This window comes from Mandrillus leucophaeus, unplaced genomic scaffold (genome assembly GCF_000951045.1).
Source record: "Mandrillus leucophaeus isolate KB7577 unplaced genomic scaffold, Mleu.le_1.0 Scaffold9, whole genome shotgun sequence".
Lineage (NCBI taxonomy): Eukaryota > Metazoa > Chordata > Mammalia > Primates > Cercopithecidae > Mandrillus > Mandrillus leucophaeus.
In genome coordinates, this window is record NW_012109807.1 from 5,318,412 (window position 1) to 5,335,801 (window position 17,390).

Sequence of the window (17,390 nt, forward strand, 5' to 3'; positions counted from 1 at the left end):
AGGCATGCCCTCTGGGAGAGGTGGGGGATAAATGAGAGGATACTGCCCCCCTGTTCCTATCAAGAAAGGCTTCCTGGAGCAGATGCAGCTTGACTCCGTTTGGGAGCACTCTGGACACTTCTGTACTTCTGCTGGACCACCACAGGAGACCAAGCAGGCTTACCTGTCCTCTGTCCTCCCTCCCACCTTCTTTTGTGCTAAGTCGTCCAATCATCAAGGCCTGATGTTCTGTTGGTGACCACTCTGTCTCTGCTGGTTAAAAAGCCGGTTCTCAAAAGGACTGTCCAGTGTGGCTGACCTTCACTCAGCAGGGTCTGTGACTCCCAGGTATGAAGCCACTGGCGGAGTATCCAGGGGCCAAGGGCTGATGCGTTTCTCCTCATCCACCTCACTCTGACCCCAGATGCCAGTTAGCCCAGGAGAGGTTCCTGAACACAACCCCGATGGAAGCAAACATAAGTTCTCAATGCCTAAGGGATGGATGTGGCAAATCTGGCCTCAGAACCTAAACCAAGCAGGGAAGTAACAGCAGCAATTCTGAGGCTGGGAAGACCGGCTTGGGAAAGTTGCAAGCACTGAAGCATTTTCAATTCTTAAAATGCAGCAGCGCCCCATTGCCCCACCCTGAGCAGAGGAAAAGGCAATCAATTCTTCTGTGGCAAAAACGAAATAAAGTGCTCAGCTGATTAAAACTGCTGTTGCAGGAAGAAGCCAGCCCTCTGAGATGGTTTTGCCAGAAAAACACAGGATGCCCAGTTAAATTTGGATTGTAGATAAACTAGAAAACAATCTTTAGTATAAGTATATCCCCTGAAATACTGGGGACATACTTATACTAAAAATTATTGCTCACTTAGCTGAAATTCAAATATAACTGGGCCTCCTCTACTTTGCCTGGCAACCCTGCTGTGATAGGTAGAGGCTGCTGCTGAATCTCTGCTGTGTGTTCTGTTCACAGGTGGTGGGCAGTACGGAGGAGGATGAAGAGGTGTGGTCCACCACAACAGGTTACCCAGAGAGGCTGCAGAGAGTTTAAAAGGAAGGAGAGGGATCACCAGACCATGAAGTAGGTACAAAGGCATTCCTGTCCAAAATACTGAAGACTTGGGAACAGCATAAATGTTTCACATCAGGAAAATGGTTTGAAATGATGGTATATTTATATGATGGAATATCAGGCAGACACTAGATAGTATGTTTGGGAGGAAACTTCAAAAACTTTGAAAAAAAAATGCCCACCTTGTCTGTCTCTGAAGAGCCCTGAGCTCCCTGGACCCACACAGTTGGGCAATGAGGGCTTTTATCCTGTAGTTACTCCTGAAGATGAGTCCAGGCCTTTAAAGTTGGTTCTGCAGGTTCACATCTCAGTTCTGTGGCTTCCTAGCTGTGCCGTCTTCGAAAAGTTATCTTTCTGTGCCTCAATCGTCGCATCCCTAAATGGGGCCAATATGGGCCAACCTCATAGGGTTCCTGTGAGGATCAGGATGTGATAAACACTCAGGACAATGCCCGGGACATGGTAATAGCTTGGTGCAATAGCATCAGCTCAGTGTGCTTTAGCTGTGATTTCTCCCATTTCCCACAAGGAGGCTAAAGGACAAAACCGTGGAGAAAGTACAGGCATACCTGGAAGATACTGAGGGTTCAGGTCCAGACCACTGCAATCAAGTGAATCAGACAAGTTTGTTTCCCAGTTATGTTAAACGCATGAAAGTTATGTTTACACTATACTGTGGTTTATTCAGTATGCGATAGCATTATGTCTAGAAAACCAGTCTAAATACCTTAACTTTAAAAGATACCTTATTGCTAAAAATTGCTAGTGATCAAGTGAGCCTTCAGCCAGTCATATTCTTTTTGCTTGTGGACAGTCTTCCCTCAATGTTGATGGCTGCTGATTGATCAGGGTGGTGGTTGATTAATTTGTGGGTCACTGTGGCAATTTCTTAACATAAGACAACAATGAACTTTACTGTATCCATTGGCTCTTCCTGTTGCGAAAAATTTCTCTGTAGCATGTGATGCTGTTTGAGAGCATTTTATCCACAGAATAACTTTTTTTTTTCCCCAAAAAATTGGGCTCAATACTCTCAAACTCTGCTGCTGCCTTAGTAATTAAGTTTAGGAATATTCTGAATACTTTGTTGAATTTCAACAATGTTCACAGCATCTTCACCAGGAGTAGATTCTATCTCAAGAAACCACTTTCTTTGTTCAATAAGAAGCTACTCTTCATTCATTCAAGTTTTATCAAGAAGTTGCAGCAATTCAGTCACATCTTCAGACTCCACTTCTAATTCTAGTTCTCTGGTGTTTTCTTGCTATTTCTACCACATCTGCAGTTATTTCCTCCACTGAAGTCTTGAACCCCTCAAAGTCATCTATTGTTTCGAACTCCTATTAATGTTGTGGGGTTTGTTTGTTTGTTTGTTTGTTTTTGAGATAACAAGGCCTCCCTCTGTTGCCCAGGCTGGTCTCAAACTCCTGGGCTCAAGCAGCCCTCTCACCTCAGTCTCACAAAGTGTTAGGATCCACCATGCCTGGCCAGTGTTGATATTTTCACCTTCTCTCATGAACCACAAATGTTCTTAATGGTATCCAGAGTGATGAATGTTTTCCAAATTTTCAGTTTACTTTGCCTAGATCCATCAGAGGAATCATTATTTATGGCAACTACAGCCTTATGAAATGAATTTCTTAAATAAGATTTCGAAGTTGAAACGACTCCTTGATCTTATGAGTTGCAAAATGGATGCTGTGTTAGCAAGCATGAAAACAACATTAATCTCCTTTGACGTCTCCATTGGAGCTCTTGGGTAACCAAGTCTATTGTCAATAAGCCATAATGTTGTGAAAAGAATCTCTTTTTCTGAGCAGTAAGTCTTAAGAGTGGACTCAAAAAATTCAGTAAACCATGCTGTAAACAGATGTGCTGTCAGCCAGGCTTTGTTATTCCACTTATAAAACATTGAGTAGAGTTCACATAATTCTTTTCTTTTTTTTTCTTTTTCTTTTAATTTTTTACAGCAGAAAGTAAAGGCTAAGAGTTAACGTCATTCTTAAGGCCCCTAGCATTTTGGGAATGGTAAATGTGCATTGACTTCAACTTAAAGTCACCAGCTGCATTAGCTTCTAACAAGAGAGTCATCCCATCCTTTGAAGCTTTGAAGCCAGGCATTGACTTCTCTCTAGCTCTGAAAGACGTAGACAGTGTCTTATTCCAACAGAAGGCCATTTCGTCTACCTTGAAAATCTGTTGTTGAGTGTAACCACCTTCATCAATATCTCAGTTTGATCTTCTGGATAACTTGCTACAGCTTCTACATCAGCACTTGCTGCTGCTTCTGTACTTTTCTGTTAGAAAGAAAGCTTCTTTCCTTAAACCTCATGAACTGATCTCTGCTAGCTTTCAACTTTTCTCCTGCAGCTTCCTCATCTCTCTCAGCCTTCACAGAACTGAAGAGAGTTAGGGCCTTGCCCTGGATTAGGTTTCAGCTTAAGGGAATGTTGTGACTGGTTTGATCCTTTATCCAGACCATTCATGCTTTCTCCATATCAGCAATAAGGCTAATAATAAGGTTTCACTTTTTTTTAAATCTTCATGTGTTCCTTGGAGTAGTACTTTTCATTTTCTTCAAGAACTTTTCTTTTGCACTCACAACTGACTGGTGCAAGAGTCATAGCTTTCAGCCTGTCTTGGCTTTCAATATGCCTTCCTCATTAAAGTTAATAATTCCTAGCTTTTAATTTAAAGTAAGAGACATGTGACCCTTTCTTTCACTCATTCAGAGGCCATTGTAGGGTTATTAACTGGCCTAATTTCAATATCATTGTGTCTCAGGGAATAGGGAGGGCGAAGAAGAGGGAGAGAGATGGGAGAACAGCCAGCTAGTGGAGATTTTTCTTTTCTCTCTCTACCACCTTAAGACAAACTCTTGTTAGGTTACCTTTCCAGCCCTAATCTACCAGGTTGGGAGCTGTGCAGGGCTGGGCTTTCAGGAGGCAGAATAGAGAGCTTTTCAATGCAGTGTGGTAGAAGGTCACTGGCTATGTCTTCTGGCCCCAAACACCACACATCACCCACCTCTCCGACACTTGCCAGTTTCAGCACCTGAAAGATGATAATTTCCAATTTATTTCACAGGGTCTTGAAAGATGGGTCATTTGTAGAACCTCAAGTGGCCCAATGGGGGCTAATTGGCAGCTGGGTTGTGCATGGTACTTAGGTAAGCGTAGGGGAGCAGAAGTACCCAGAGGTTCATACAATAGGTGTGTTAGTCTTAGGTTTTAAGAAACTGAGCTGTACTGTGGTTGCTTGAGTGAGCTGTGTTTATTATAAGGGCAGCTCTGGAGTAAAGGATGGAATATAGATGACATGCACAAGCTTCAAAGGGACCCCAGAAGTATTTTTACAGTCAGGCCTCATGGGAATAGGAAAGTGATCCAGGAAGGGTAGTCTTAGGGTGATCATCACCTCAGCAGCAGGAGCCCTCTGATGCCCTTAGCCCTTACCTTTACTCAGCTCTTAAGGGTCTTTCTTCCATTGCCCGTATTGAAGCAGGAAATTTTCCCTGACCCCTTCGTGGGTGGGAACCAGAGTGCAGGCACTGGAGCTAGCCGCTGCTTTGGTGCCACTGAACTCCACTCTCTTGAACCCATTGTACTCAACCCCTCATAGAGGGAGCATGCAGGTGAGTGGGTGTGGGAGCCAGGGTGAGTCTTTTGGGTGCCAGCAGAAGCAAAACTCCATGTAGGCCTTGCAGCAGCATCTAGCAGGGAATATCCATGACCCCCAAAGACCCAGAAGGAGTGTTCCAGTCAGCGCTCTTTCAGCTTTGCTGTCTATGAACAATTTAAGTGTTAACAACTCAGTGAGCCTTCTGCCTTTTCACGTGAGGTGGCTGCTTTCTGCCAGTGAGGGCAGAGGGTCAGTGTGACAATCTTTTGCCTCCGCACCTATGGTACCCGAGCTTTTGTTCACTGTCCAGGAAAAATCGGATTGTACAAATGAATTAAAGGTTGGTGAATGCAAAAGATTTTATTGCCGATGAAAGTGACTCTCAGCAGGAAGGGGAGCTGGAAGGGGGATGGAGTGGGAAGGTGATCTTCCCCTGGAGTCCAGTCATCCCCAGCCAGACTCCTGTCTGAAGCAATGCCATCAAGCCATCCCTCTGAAGTCAAACTGCTTCTCCCTGACGTCCAACTGTAATCTCCGACATCCTGCACTTCTCCTCTTCTCCTCTCTGCCAGTGCAGCCTAGGGTTTTTATGGGCAGAAGATAGGAGACAGGGCAGGCCATGGGTGGTTTTGGAAAGTGCAACATTTGAGCAGGAAAACAAGAATGCATGTTCTCACTTTGGGCTGTGATTCCAGGCTTGGGGGTGGGACCCTCACTGGGGACCCACCCTCTTCTGCCCAGAATTTCCCTTCCTCCTGTCCCTATCACTATGACTGCTTGCAACCTACTCTTTCTCTTTCCTCTACCTCCTGGCCTCTGCTAGTTACAGCCTCTGCCTATTCACAGATTCTCCAGCTCATGGCTTCTGAGTATTACTTCTCTCTGATGGAGGTTGAGTTTATTTTCCCATGACCAAGCACTCAGTTGCCCCTCTCTGTTTCATATTTATACTGCCCAAGGAATGAGTCTGCAGAATAGGCACTGGCCCTGCTGTCTATCCACTGTCCAATCAGCTGTGGCCATGTATGTGGTCACATGATCATGGTTCTAACATGGCAGCTCACGGTGGGAGGAACTCATGGGAAGAGGACTATGGGAGAGGCAGGCACCCCAAGGCTTGTCCTGCCCACATCAGAGAGATGAAAAAGAGGGGGTATGACTGTGCCAATAACAAATTTTCTCTATTTTATAGATTGGCTGCTGGGGGAGGGTCTGGTAAAATGAAATGAGACACTGAGTTCTGTCATGGAACTTTATTTTCAATAATTAGGCTTTATTTTAAAGAATCCTTAGAGTTCAACCCACAAACGCCAGAGAGCCAAGGGGCACTGTTTGAAAAAAAATAACACTAGGTCAAATCTGACCCTCTTAGCTTGTAGCCAGGCCACTTTTTTCATTTTTCACAAGTCAGACATGTCTTTGGGGACAGTGGTAAGAACACAAGGAAGTGATCCCAAGTCCCCTAGACGCTTCAGCATCATCTGGCCAGTGAGGGCAGTATTTTTTGCCCTAACTCTCTAGGCACTACTAAGTTAAAGATGTACAGGACGTATCATGTAGCTGGCTCATCTCTGAGGTAGTCTTCCAGCTGCCTTGATCTTGTCTTGGGCATGTCTGCTGGGTTCTATAACTTCATACGGTAAGTCATTTTAACAGGTAAACAGTGGAGTTTTTTGGTTTGGGGGTTGGGGGATTGGAAAAGAAGGAGAATGAATGTACCAAAGACATCTAAAGGGAAAGAATCCAAAAGAGAAAAGGGAATATTTATCCACTTAACATTTACATTTAAAAAAATGTAGTTTTCTTTAAAACACTTAGCTTAACTATCAGAACAGAAATGTGCTCATGAGGTAATTCACATGAAAGAGGCAATGACTGATGGCTTAAGGATAATATATACTCATGTAGTAGGAGTAAGTGTCACCCACTGTTCCAAGTGCTTTATCTGTATCAAGTCATTGGTCTCCACAATCTTATGAGGGAGGTACAATTTTGATTCCATTTTACATATAAGAAAACTGAGGCCCAGAACCATTAATTCACTTGCCCAAGGTCTTGCAGGTAGCAAGTGGCAGAGGTGGTGGCATTTAAATCCTGACAGTCTAACTCTCAGAGTTTAGGCTCTGAATTACAATGTTCTCAAAGGAAATTTAAAACTATATGGAATTGAATGAAAATTGTAACACAACATATTAAATTGGATGGGATGCAGCCAGTATTTCTCCAGCATGCATTATGTCTGAGTGGTTTTAAGTCCATTACCTCTATGAGGCAGGGTCACCTGAGCACACCCATGCTCAGAGAGGTCAGGTACTGACACAAGGTCACACAGGTAGGAGATGGAAGAACCAAGATAAGAACAGAGGTCTAGTTCCAAAATCTGCCATCTACTCATTAGTTCTCCCTGTGCACAAGTGATACCTTTCAAGGTACATTTGCACTTTGATGGAAGATAATCCATCAACCCAAGAAATAATCATTGATGGTGGAAAATCTAGAAATAATTTAGCTTGTGGAAGTGTGTCTTCCAAGCATCCCTGAAATTATAGCTCACAATTTGCTGTTTCCTAAGTCAGCTCTGCTAGAAGGTGACAGAGTCTGAGCTCTGCTTGGGCAGTTTTCTTTCTGCCTCTTCCCTCAGGCATCCCCTGTGGGAGGAAGGAGGAGCTCAAGGTCAGGAGAGCACTGTTCCCTGGGAGGTAAGTGCAGCACTCAGCCGCATTGACTCCAGCTGGCATCCTTCAGTGCGGGAGGCCTCATCATCTATCCCTGCAGGGCTTTGTTCCCTGCAGGCCTCTGAATGTGAGATCCACCCTCTTTGGATTTCTGGGGCAATTTTTGCTTTACTTTTTCACCTGACCCTTTGGTTTAAAAACACAATAAGGAGTGGGAATTATTAGCATTGGAGTTAAAGAATGCTGGCTTTTAGGACCTGTTTTTTTCTGGTCAAGCTGAGAGAGGAAATCAAAGCTTCCATTCTTCTCCCTGGAAACAGAACTTACAGAAGTGTGCCTTATTACATCATTGTTGATAAAAAGCAAGTGAGAAATACTTGAGAATGTGAAAAATCACAGAGTAACTGTGTGTGCATTCTACAGGGTAAAATCAATGGATGACATCCTTCCTGAGACTTAAGATGGTCCGGCCCAAGTTAAGAAGAGGGGGTTAGATGGAGATGCCAGGAATTGATGAAACTCTGTGTGCAAAGCACAGCACAGTTGGTGCCAAGAGGAGGAGGTGGTCCTCTCACCTCCGAGGACTTCAGAAGGCTGGTTGGCCTAGGGAATGCCAAATACTCAGTAGTGCCTCTGTTTCCTAATTGGCCAAAATGTGAAAAAGTAAATGGGCTCAAATAAATATTAATGAAGTGTTGACTATGTACTACATTGCAAAACAGCCTTTGTGGTTAGGAAATTGACTTTGCAAAAATTATGGCAGTAAGAAATCTGACATAGGTCGCCTCATCTTGCTTCTGCTCTCCAAGCTGTCCTTGGTCATTCCTGGGCATAGGACAAGCTAACTTTCGGAGGAATTTAGTTTATAGTTTACATTTAAAGCAAAGGTGATAATAGCCCTTCCCCAAACTAAACCACCTTTGTAAACTAATGAAAGGCCGCAAGGTTAGGATTATGAGAGGGGCCTGAATTCTGACAAGACAGGCATAGTTTCTATAATCCCTTACTGCTCAGGGATCATGTGGCCAGAGGTCACAAGATTTGTGACTTTTCCAATTGCTTCTATAAATAACATCGCTCTTGTAGAACTTAAGATTGGTTTTTGAGATATCTTTTAGACTGACCCCACCAGGACTCATGACTCATGGCTCAACAGGTCTTGTGGCCCCCACACAGAGGCAGACTCAGTGCACGAGGACCATTTTCCACACCCTTGTGATTTCATCCCCAACCAATCAGCAGCAGCCATTCCCTAGCTCCCGTCCACAAAATTATCCAAAAAACCTTAATAGCCAAGCCTTTGAAGAGACTGATTTGAGCGATATCTCCTGTTCTCCCACGTGGGTCAGCCTCATGCCGGTTAAACTCTTTCCCTATTGCAATGCCACGACCTCAGTGAACTGATTGTGTCTGCACCGTGGGCAGGAAGAACCAGTCAGGTGACTGCAGTTAGACAAACGAGAAGTTAATCTGTGGGTCTTTCACTGACCAACAATGACTTCATCTCTTTGAGCCTCAGTTTCCTCATTTATAAAATGGTGCTCATAGCAACTGTACCTGAATGTAACAAGCCCAGGACCTGAACTCTGATACCCACCAAGGAAACACAAATAGGCAAGTCAGAAATCTTCTTTTATAACAAAGCAAGGAGGGGAATGCACCAGCCATCCCTAGCAGGGCTTTCTAAAACTCTCCTCAAAGTTGTATTCCACAGGATACCGGCTCTCTCTCCACTCCCCACCAGCCCCTGCCACACTCTCAAATATTTTCTTCTTCCTGAGCTCTCCATGCCCTTTGTTCTATAGATCAACGTGACTTGTAGCTCAATGTGTTCTGTAGATTAATATTCAGATGTCTCTGGTACTGCACCCCACGCTCTGCAGCACATCAGTAGGGTGCGGTTGAGTTGAGGGTTACACAGAATAATAACTTTTTTTTTTTTGATACACAATCATGCCATAGGTTGACATGATGATTAAAGAAACCACAGATGCAAAAAGCCACTAACAATAAACCTAAAATGTGGGGCAGGCTCAGTAAAAGTTCATTTCCTTCCTCCTCCCGCAGACACGAAGATCAAACGTATCTGAGAGGTTTTGGAAATTGAGCACACAGTAGGGCCCTATTCTAATGAAAGCGCTGATCCGATGCTGAGATAAGAAGTAGCAAAGTGATGGTCTAACCCCACTTGGGGGTGCGATCAGCTATCCTTCCATGGGCCAACTCCCAGGGTGGGATGGGGTCTCCCCTCCTGAAGGGATGGAGGAGAGAAGGGGAGCAGAGGTGGTCTAAGGCTAAACCTGTGAAAGGAATGGTGATCTCAGAGCGGGTGGGGTTAAGACACTGATCTGTGGGCTAAAAAAAAAAAAAAAAGATACCTCAGGAGAGTCAGTTAGCAGGAACCTGTCCTCACTTGTAGCTGGAAAACAGTCTGGTTGGGGCTATTTGGTCTCTTCGAAGTCAACTAAAAACACACAAGAGACCAGGCACAGTGGTTCATGCCTGTAATCCTAGCACTTTGGGAGGCCGTGGCAGGAGTATGACTTGAGCCCAGGAGTTCAAGACCAGCCTAGGCAGCATAGTAAGAGCTTGTCTCTCCACTCCCCACCGGCAAAAAAAAAAAAAAAAAGAGCTGGGTGTGGTGGTACATGCCTGTGATTCCAGCTGCTCAGGAGGCTGAGGATGCAGTGAGTCATGATCACGTCACTGCACTCCAGCCTGGGTGGCAGAGCCAGACGCTCTCGCAAAAATAAATAAAATAAAAAATAATAAAAATATATATTTTTATTGAATGAAAATGATAACACATGCGTGTGTGTGTGTGTGTGTGTGTGTGTGTGTGTGTGTGTATATATATATATAAAATGACTCCTTCCTTTTTTTCCTAATATTTTCCCTAATTACACAACAGAACAAACCAAGAAGAAACAAGGTGAAACTTTCTAGAAGGCCTGGATCCTTTCTCCATGAGGAAAATAAAATCATGCAGCCCCTTAGGATTTCAGTCAGTGATCCTGTTATAGGCTGAATGTTGTCCCCCAACAAATTCACCTGGTGAAGTCCTAAGCCCCAGTACCCACCGATTGTGACTGTATGTGGAGAGTGGGTCCTGAAAGAGGTGGTTAAGGTAAAATGAGGTCACAAGGGTGGGTCCTAATCCAGTATGACTGATCTCCCTATGAGAACATGAAGATGGCCGTCTGCGAGCCAAGGAGAGGGGCCTCAGAGGAAACCAGTCCTGCTGACACCTTGATGTTGAACTTCCAGCCTCCAGAATTGTGGGAGAAATAAATGTTGTTTAAACTGCCCTGCCTGGCACCCTGTCATGGCAGCCCTAGCAAACTAATCCAGCTGCACTTCTCTGCGTGGAGACCTCTGGTCCCAGGGCAGATGTTCCAGCTCCTCCTCTTCCCTCCTGTGCCCTGCTATTCCCCTACCAGTTGGCTCCTCCTGCCTGCTGGCTCTGCAGTGGCACCAATACCGAGGCAGGGGTCAGCAAGGGTGTACTCTGGGTACGCCTGGCCCCAGAGACCTGAAGCTGGCCCAGGAGGGTCAGGAATGGGCACAGCGGTGGGGAGAGGACAAAGCTGGAGTCAATGCAGCCTTGCACCTACCACACGAGCACTGTGGGCAGGGGGCTGGCAGGGGTAGTCTCGCTGTATTTGAATGAGACCTGCTGTGTTTGCCGAGCCAGGAGACAGGCCCTGACTTCCCTGAGCTTCCAGGAAGTTGAAGCGTGGAAAGAGGTCATTTTCCTTGACCCAGCTTGGGGAGCCGAGGTCTGCATATGCCTCCCGCTTCCGGAGGAGGCAGAAGCCCTTGGAAGACTCAGCTCCCTCAGTCAGGAAGAGAACCTGGTGCCTCCCAGAGGTGAGCACAGGTGTGGGAATAAGCAAGTTGAATCTGACTTAGAGGCCTAATATTTACCTGCCATCCTTATTCAACCCCCCCAAACCTCCATCCCCCAGGGTGGCACAAGAACCAGGCAGCTTTTAAAGTGGCAGAAAATAGGGGTGAGGCCACAGCCCTTCAGATCCTGGAGTTGCCTCTGAGGAGCTCATTATCTCCATGCACGGGGTCCTTTACAGGCGGGGAGACTGCTGCTTCCAGGCCACAGGGACCAAGGCCCTCAGATGATGCTGGCAGCCACAAGGGCTGGGGTCATGCCCCCGGAGGACACACAGTGTTTCTCCTCTGAGGATCTATCCTCATGAGAGCCTCTAACCTATTCTTTTCCAGAACTAGGTGCTCGCTCGCTCTCGTGCTCGCTCTCTCCTTTGAGAAGCTTAGGGTTCCAGAAAAACAAAAGCCAGGGGGGCAGGGTAAAGTCAAGCAAACTGCTTGCTGAAAAATTGGGTATGAGAAATTGGAGCTGAAATGCAATCATTCTGCCACACCTGCTACACACAGCTTTGCTTCCTGGCCCTAGTCATGGGCTGAGGAAGACTCAGGGTCCAGCTCAATCTCAGCAGCCTTGTAGCTGACCTCAAGGCCACCGAATTGCATCTCCCTGAATGCAGGGACCGTGTCTTGCTTATCACCATAGCTACCATTTATCGAGAGCGTTCTCTCTCAATGTGTGAAGTGGTTTCATATCAGTTATCACTAACCCTCACCACACTGAAGTCAGATGTTATTATCATCTTTTAACAGGAATGGAAATTAGGGTTCAAGAAGGTGACTTGCCTAGGACTTCATAGCCCATAGCTGCCGGAGGTGGGATTTGAACTCGTCTGCGAGGTTCGACATCACCCCAGCCCAGTGCCTGCTCCTGACAGAGACTCAGCAAGTGCAGCTCTGCATGTTCCCCCCATCACGGAGGCCTGCTTGGGGCAAAAATCTTGCTGAAGAAAGGTGGCTGATAGTTTGGAGAGAAGAGACGCTTATTCATGCAATTCCCAAGAATCCCATCTCCGGCTTAGAAGGACACCTTTTCTGATTTCCCATTCAAAGGGACTGACATACGCTCAGGGGCTGAGGCAGCAGCTGTTTTCCCTGTGCACAGACTGGAGAGCGGTGTGTGAGTGAAGTCTGCGGCCACTTCTCTCCTCCCCCGAGCCTTCTGGGGTTTGGGTTTATGACTCCAGAGGCGGAGAAGCCTGTTCCCTTTCTGTGCGGATCCCGTCATGGACAGAGTCTGTTTTAGAAGAGCATTTTTAGATGGCAGTGAACGTTCCAGACCCCAAAGCATTCTCTTTGCAGCACCGTCTAGCTTGGGTGGGGATCGGGTGGGTTTGTGAACATGTGTGTGCATGCGAGTGTGAGTGTGTGCATGTGTGTGTCAGCCTCTCTGTCTGGCTCTGCTGCTAGCCACCTCTGTGATATCCTGACTGTGTAGCCGGGGCATCATCCAGCCGTAGGAATCTTCAGCAAACCTGCAGTTCAGACAGACGCCCTTGTTTTGGCCCTGAGAAGAAAGTCTGTTGAGTCTGAGGGCTTCAGAGTCATTCTCTCAAGGCATTCGTTCAGCTTTGTTTCCCCTGCTGCTACCCTCTCTGAAGTCGTTATTACTCATTAGGTATATTGCACATAGAGGAAAAGTAGGTCAAGGATTAAAAAAAAAAAAAAGAAAAAGAAAAAAATCATCTCTGGGAGAAGCACAAGTATTGTGTAAAGCTATTTTGAACTTGCGTGAGATTTTTCAAGGGGAAAATGTTTTGTGCAGGGATGGCTGCTGTCACAGCCGACTTACCAATGAATGCCCATGTCTGGGCCTTTCATACGCTAACCACGTGCCCTTAGAATTCCATTTTGAAATGATCATTCTGCCCAGTGGGGTGAGCGGCCTCTCAATCCAGGTTCTATACAATATAGGCCACCTCGAGGATCCTCCGTGGAACGGAACAAGAGAATCCTGAGAAATCTCTGTAAAGGAACAGAAAGAATGAGAGAGAAAAATGTGAGTCTGACCACTGGGCGCCTGGGACCTATGTGCCACCCAGGTTTGGAGCAAGGCTGCGGGGCAGATGATGTCCAGGAGAGCCTCTGGACTCTAGAAAAAAACCACGTTCCAGCTCACTCTGCTCTGAACTGCATCTGCTCTGTGCTGAAAGCTTTGTTGCTGCCGTGAATATATTTAAGGGGAATAAAATGTGCAGTATCAAAGCGACTGGCTTGGAATGGGCTGGATGCATCTTAGGCTCCGCAGGGGGAAAAGGCCTCTAGCTAGCAGTTGACAGAAGGGGGAAGGCAGTGAGGACTGGGCCCACCCACGGGAGTCTGGGCATGAGGCGGGTCCTGGTTCCCAGGCTGCCCTGTGGGAATATGCTCCATGGGCTGGGGCTGCTGTGCTGGCTGCTTTTTCCCCCAGGAGGTCACCACGCTGGGCTTCTCCATGCTGGGCTATCATGATAATGCCCAGGGTTTACGGGTTTACGGGCATTATCTCGCGCAGTATTGTTTTGCCCCCTTTCACAAAGAGAGGAAGGAAAAGAGAGGCAGGAGGAGAGAGAGGAAGCCAGACAAGCGTTCAGCTCTGCTAGTCGTTCCTTGCCTGGGTTAGGCTTCCCTGGAAGGTAGCCCACATTGTCTCGTACCTTCTTCATCTGACAGCCAGGTACTCCTACTGGGAGCATACCTGTAGTAGGCCATCGCTGTGGCAGTTGACTGAGAAAGCAGTGTCCCTGCTTTTCTGGAAACTTCCATACAACACAATTCCCGATGGAAAGCATTTAACAATTTTGGGTGGGGCTGTGATCAAAAAGTAAACTCTAGAAAACGTTAACAGCTAAGCTGGGCGTGGTGGCTCACACCTGTAATCCCAGCACTTTAGGAGGCCAAGGCATGCAGATCACCTGAGGTCAGGAGTTCGACACCAACCTGGCCAACATGGCAAAACCCCTGTCTCTACTAAAAACACAAATTTTTATTAGCCGGTAGTAGTGGCACGCACCTGTAATCCCAGCTACTCGGAAGGCTGAGGCAGGAGAATCACTTGAACCTGGGAGGTGGAAGTTGCAGTGAGCTGAGATTGCACCACTGCACTCCAGCCTGGGTAACAGAGTGAGACTCTGTCTCAAATTAAAAAACAACAAAAAAAGGTAATAGCAAGTGGTTACAGCCCATGACTCTTTAATCATTTTAAATAGTAAAAGTGTATGAAAACTCTTATAATATTAGAGCTAAAATGCACCTTAGGAATGATTTAATGCACTTTTTCAAATGATAAACAAGATCCAGATAATTATGTCAAATATTTACAGTAACCCATCTTATTGGTGCCAGTTTGAGAATAGAACCCACATTTGCGAATAATCTCAACACCTTCCGTTTCACCTCACTTTTCAAAGGTCCTTGAGAAGGGTATTTGTACACTGCCTGCAAGGTAGTTGCAATGGCTATAAAGTCTTCTTATTGCATAAATAGAATTCTACTCTATCTGTGTTAACCTAGCTAAACTTAATGTGCTTGTGATAAAACTCACCAACTAAACATGTAAAAACAGTCATTACTTTTCCTTCTTTGTGTTCATTTGGTGGGTTTGGGGGAAATGATTTAGATAGCCAATGTCTCAGAATTGCTGTCCAGTCCAGGGAGACTAAATTGGTGATTTCTTTTTCTCTCGACGAATGTTCCTATAACAGGCAGTGACTTTTAAAATCATTCTGGAGATGATTCCCTTCTAAAAGTAGCTGTTATATTCTTTAAACATTTGCATTCATTGGTTGGTGAAATGGGAACCTTGACAGTTCTGGGGAAGACGAGCCAGATAATCCATAATGGCATGGTAACCCCTTGGCAGAGAGGGGAGGGCTGCAGGGATGCTGGATCTGTGTGGGCAGCAGTGAGCAGTGGTGGACCCTGAGAACTGGAGAGTAGAATGGGGCAGAGCCCCGGAGGATGGTGCCAGTGACTCTGGGGGCCAGAGAAGCTCACATCTGTTTAATGCAGACTGTGGCAGCTTCCTCCTGCTCCTCTCCTACAGTTGCATTAGTTCCTCCTTAGTTCATGCAGAGATGCCTTTGATTTCTAGGCATCATTCCCCTCTCACTTTCCATGCTGGAAATGTGGCTTTGCTACCAAGGTAGCCTTAACTAGAGGGGGCGTCTAAACTTCCAAACTGTTTCACTCTGGCCTCCACCCTTACCTCTCCATCAAAATTGCTCTAGCCGATGACCACTATGTAGCCTAATCCAGTGGAAACTTTTCAGTGTTCATCCTACATGACTTTTCAACAGCCTTTGGCATGGCTGTCCATGCTCTCCTTCTTGAAATACTCTCCTCTGTTGTTCTGAAATACTCACTCCCAGCCCTTCTGCAATCCTGTCCCTCCTTTTCTATTGCCAGCAGCTCCTCCACTACAATGTTTAAATGCTGAGGTTCCTCAAGGCTTGCTCCTAGATTATCTTCTCTTCTCACCACGTTCTTGCTCTTTAAGAGAATTGCCTTCCCTACCCAGAAATACCAAGGAATAGGGGGAGTACAGGTGGGGGGACACCACCCACTGAAAGAAACTCAATTTCCACGACAAGGGAAAGCCCTTCTTCCCACTCAGGCAGCATCTTCAGGGACCAATGGGATATCCAGCAGCACCAGAGAAGCCAAGCAGACCAAAGGCTCTGAAAATTAAACTGACATTGGAACCAGAGTCCATAAGGTAAGGCGAGATGCATGTGCTAAACCTAAATAGGGTAACTGACTGCTAATATGAAATATTTGTATAGGACCCAGACTCTCCTGACATAACAGACAAGATATCCAAGATATAATTAAAAACTCACCATTTATGCCAAGAACCAAAATAAAAAATCTCAACTCAAAGGAGCAAAGACAGGCAGCTGACACCAACACCAAGATGAATCAGATTTGAGATTATCTGACAAGGATTTTAAAGTAGCATCATAAAATGCTTCAAGTTATAAATTATCTTAAAACGAATGAAAAAATTAAAAATCTGAGGGAAAAAATAGAAGTTATAAAAAAGAACCAGATGAAAATGTAGAACTGAAAAAATACAATAACAGAGATTTTTAAACTTACTGTATGAACTCAATAGTAGAGTGAAGATGAGAGAGGATATATGTGAACTTGAAGACAAAAAAAATAGAATTCACTAAATCTGAAAAACAGTGAGAAAATTGACTGAAAAAAAGACCAGAGACTCAGAGACCTTTGGGACAATAAGAGAGGACCCGACATTCCTACCATTGGAGTTCCAGACGTGAGCCACTGTGCCCAACCCTCAAACAATTTTAAAGAATTGAAATCATGTAGTGTGATACCCAGCCATAATGGAATCAAACAAGAAATCAGTAATAGAAAAACAACAGGAAAATAGCAAGCAAGGAGTAATTGAATAACATACTTATAAATAATCTGTGGGTTGAAAGAAAGCCTACAAGGAAATTTTTAAAGATACATAGAACTGAAAGAAAATGAAAATACAACCTATGAAAATCTGTGGAATGCAGTTAAAGCAGTACTGTGAGGAAATTTTTGGCAATAATGTTATATTACACAAGAAGAATATCTGAAATTAATAATCTAAGTTCCTACCTCAAGAACCTAGAAAAAGAAGAACAAAATAAACCCAACACAAGCAAAAGAAAGAAAATAAGTATGAGTGGAAATCAATGAAATTGAAAATAGAAAAAGAAAAGAATAGAGAAAATTGATAATGAAAACTGGTTCTTTAGAATCAATCAATAAAATTGATAAACCTCTAACAAGACTGACAAAAATATAACGAGAGGAGACACAAATCACCAGTGTCGGGAATGAAATGGGTTGTATCTCTATAGTTTCTGCAACCATCTCAAAGATAACAAGGGAATACTATGAATAACATTAAGCTCACATATTTGACAACTTAAAAGAAGTGGACTAATTCCTTGAAACTACAAACCACCAAGTCACCCAAGATGAAACTGACAGTCAGAATAACCCTATGACCATGGAGGAAATTAAATTAGTAAATGAAAAGCTCTTAAGATAGAAATCTCTTAGGCTGGGCTCACATGGTTTCACTGGAGAATTCTACCAAACATTTAAATAAGAATTAACACCAATTTTACACGATCTCCTGCAGTAAGTAAAAC

General features: G+C 45.0%; 1 pseudogene; it reads right to left on the reverse strand.

Annotated features, from left to right (window-relative positions):
- Positions 1 to 13,944, reverse strand: part of LOC105531692 — a 20,983-nt pseudogene extending 7,039 nt beyond the window's left edge.
- Positions 13,945 to 17,390: the final 3,446 nt, after the last annotated feature.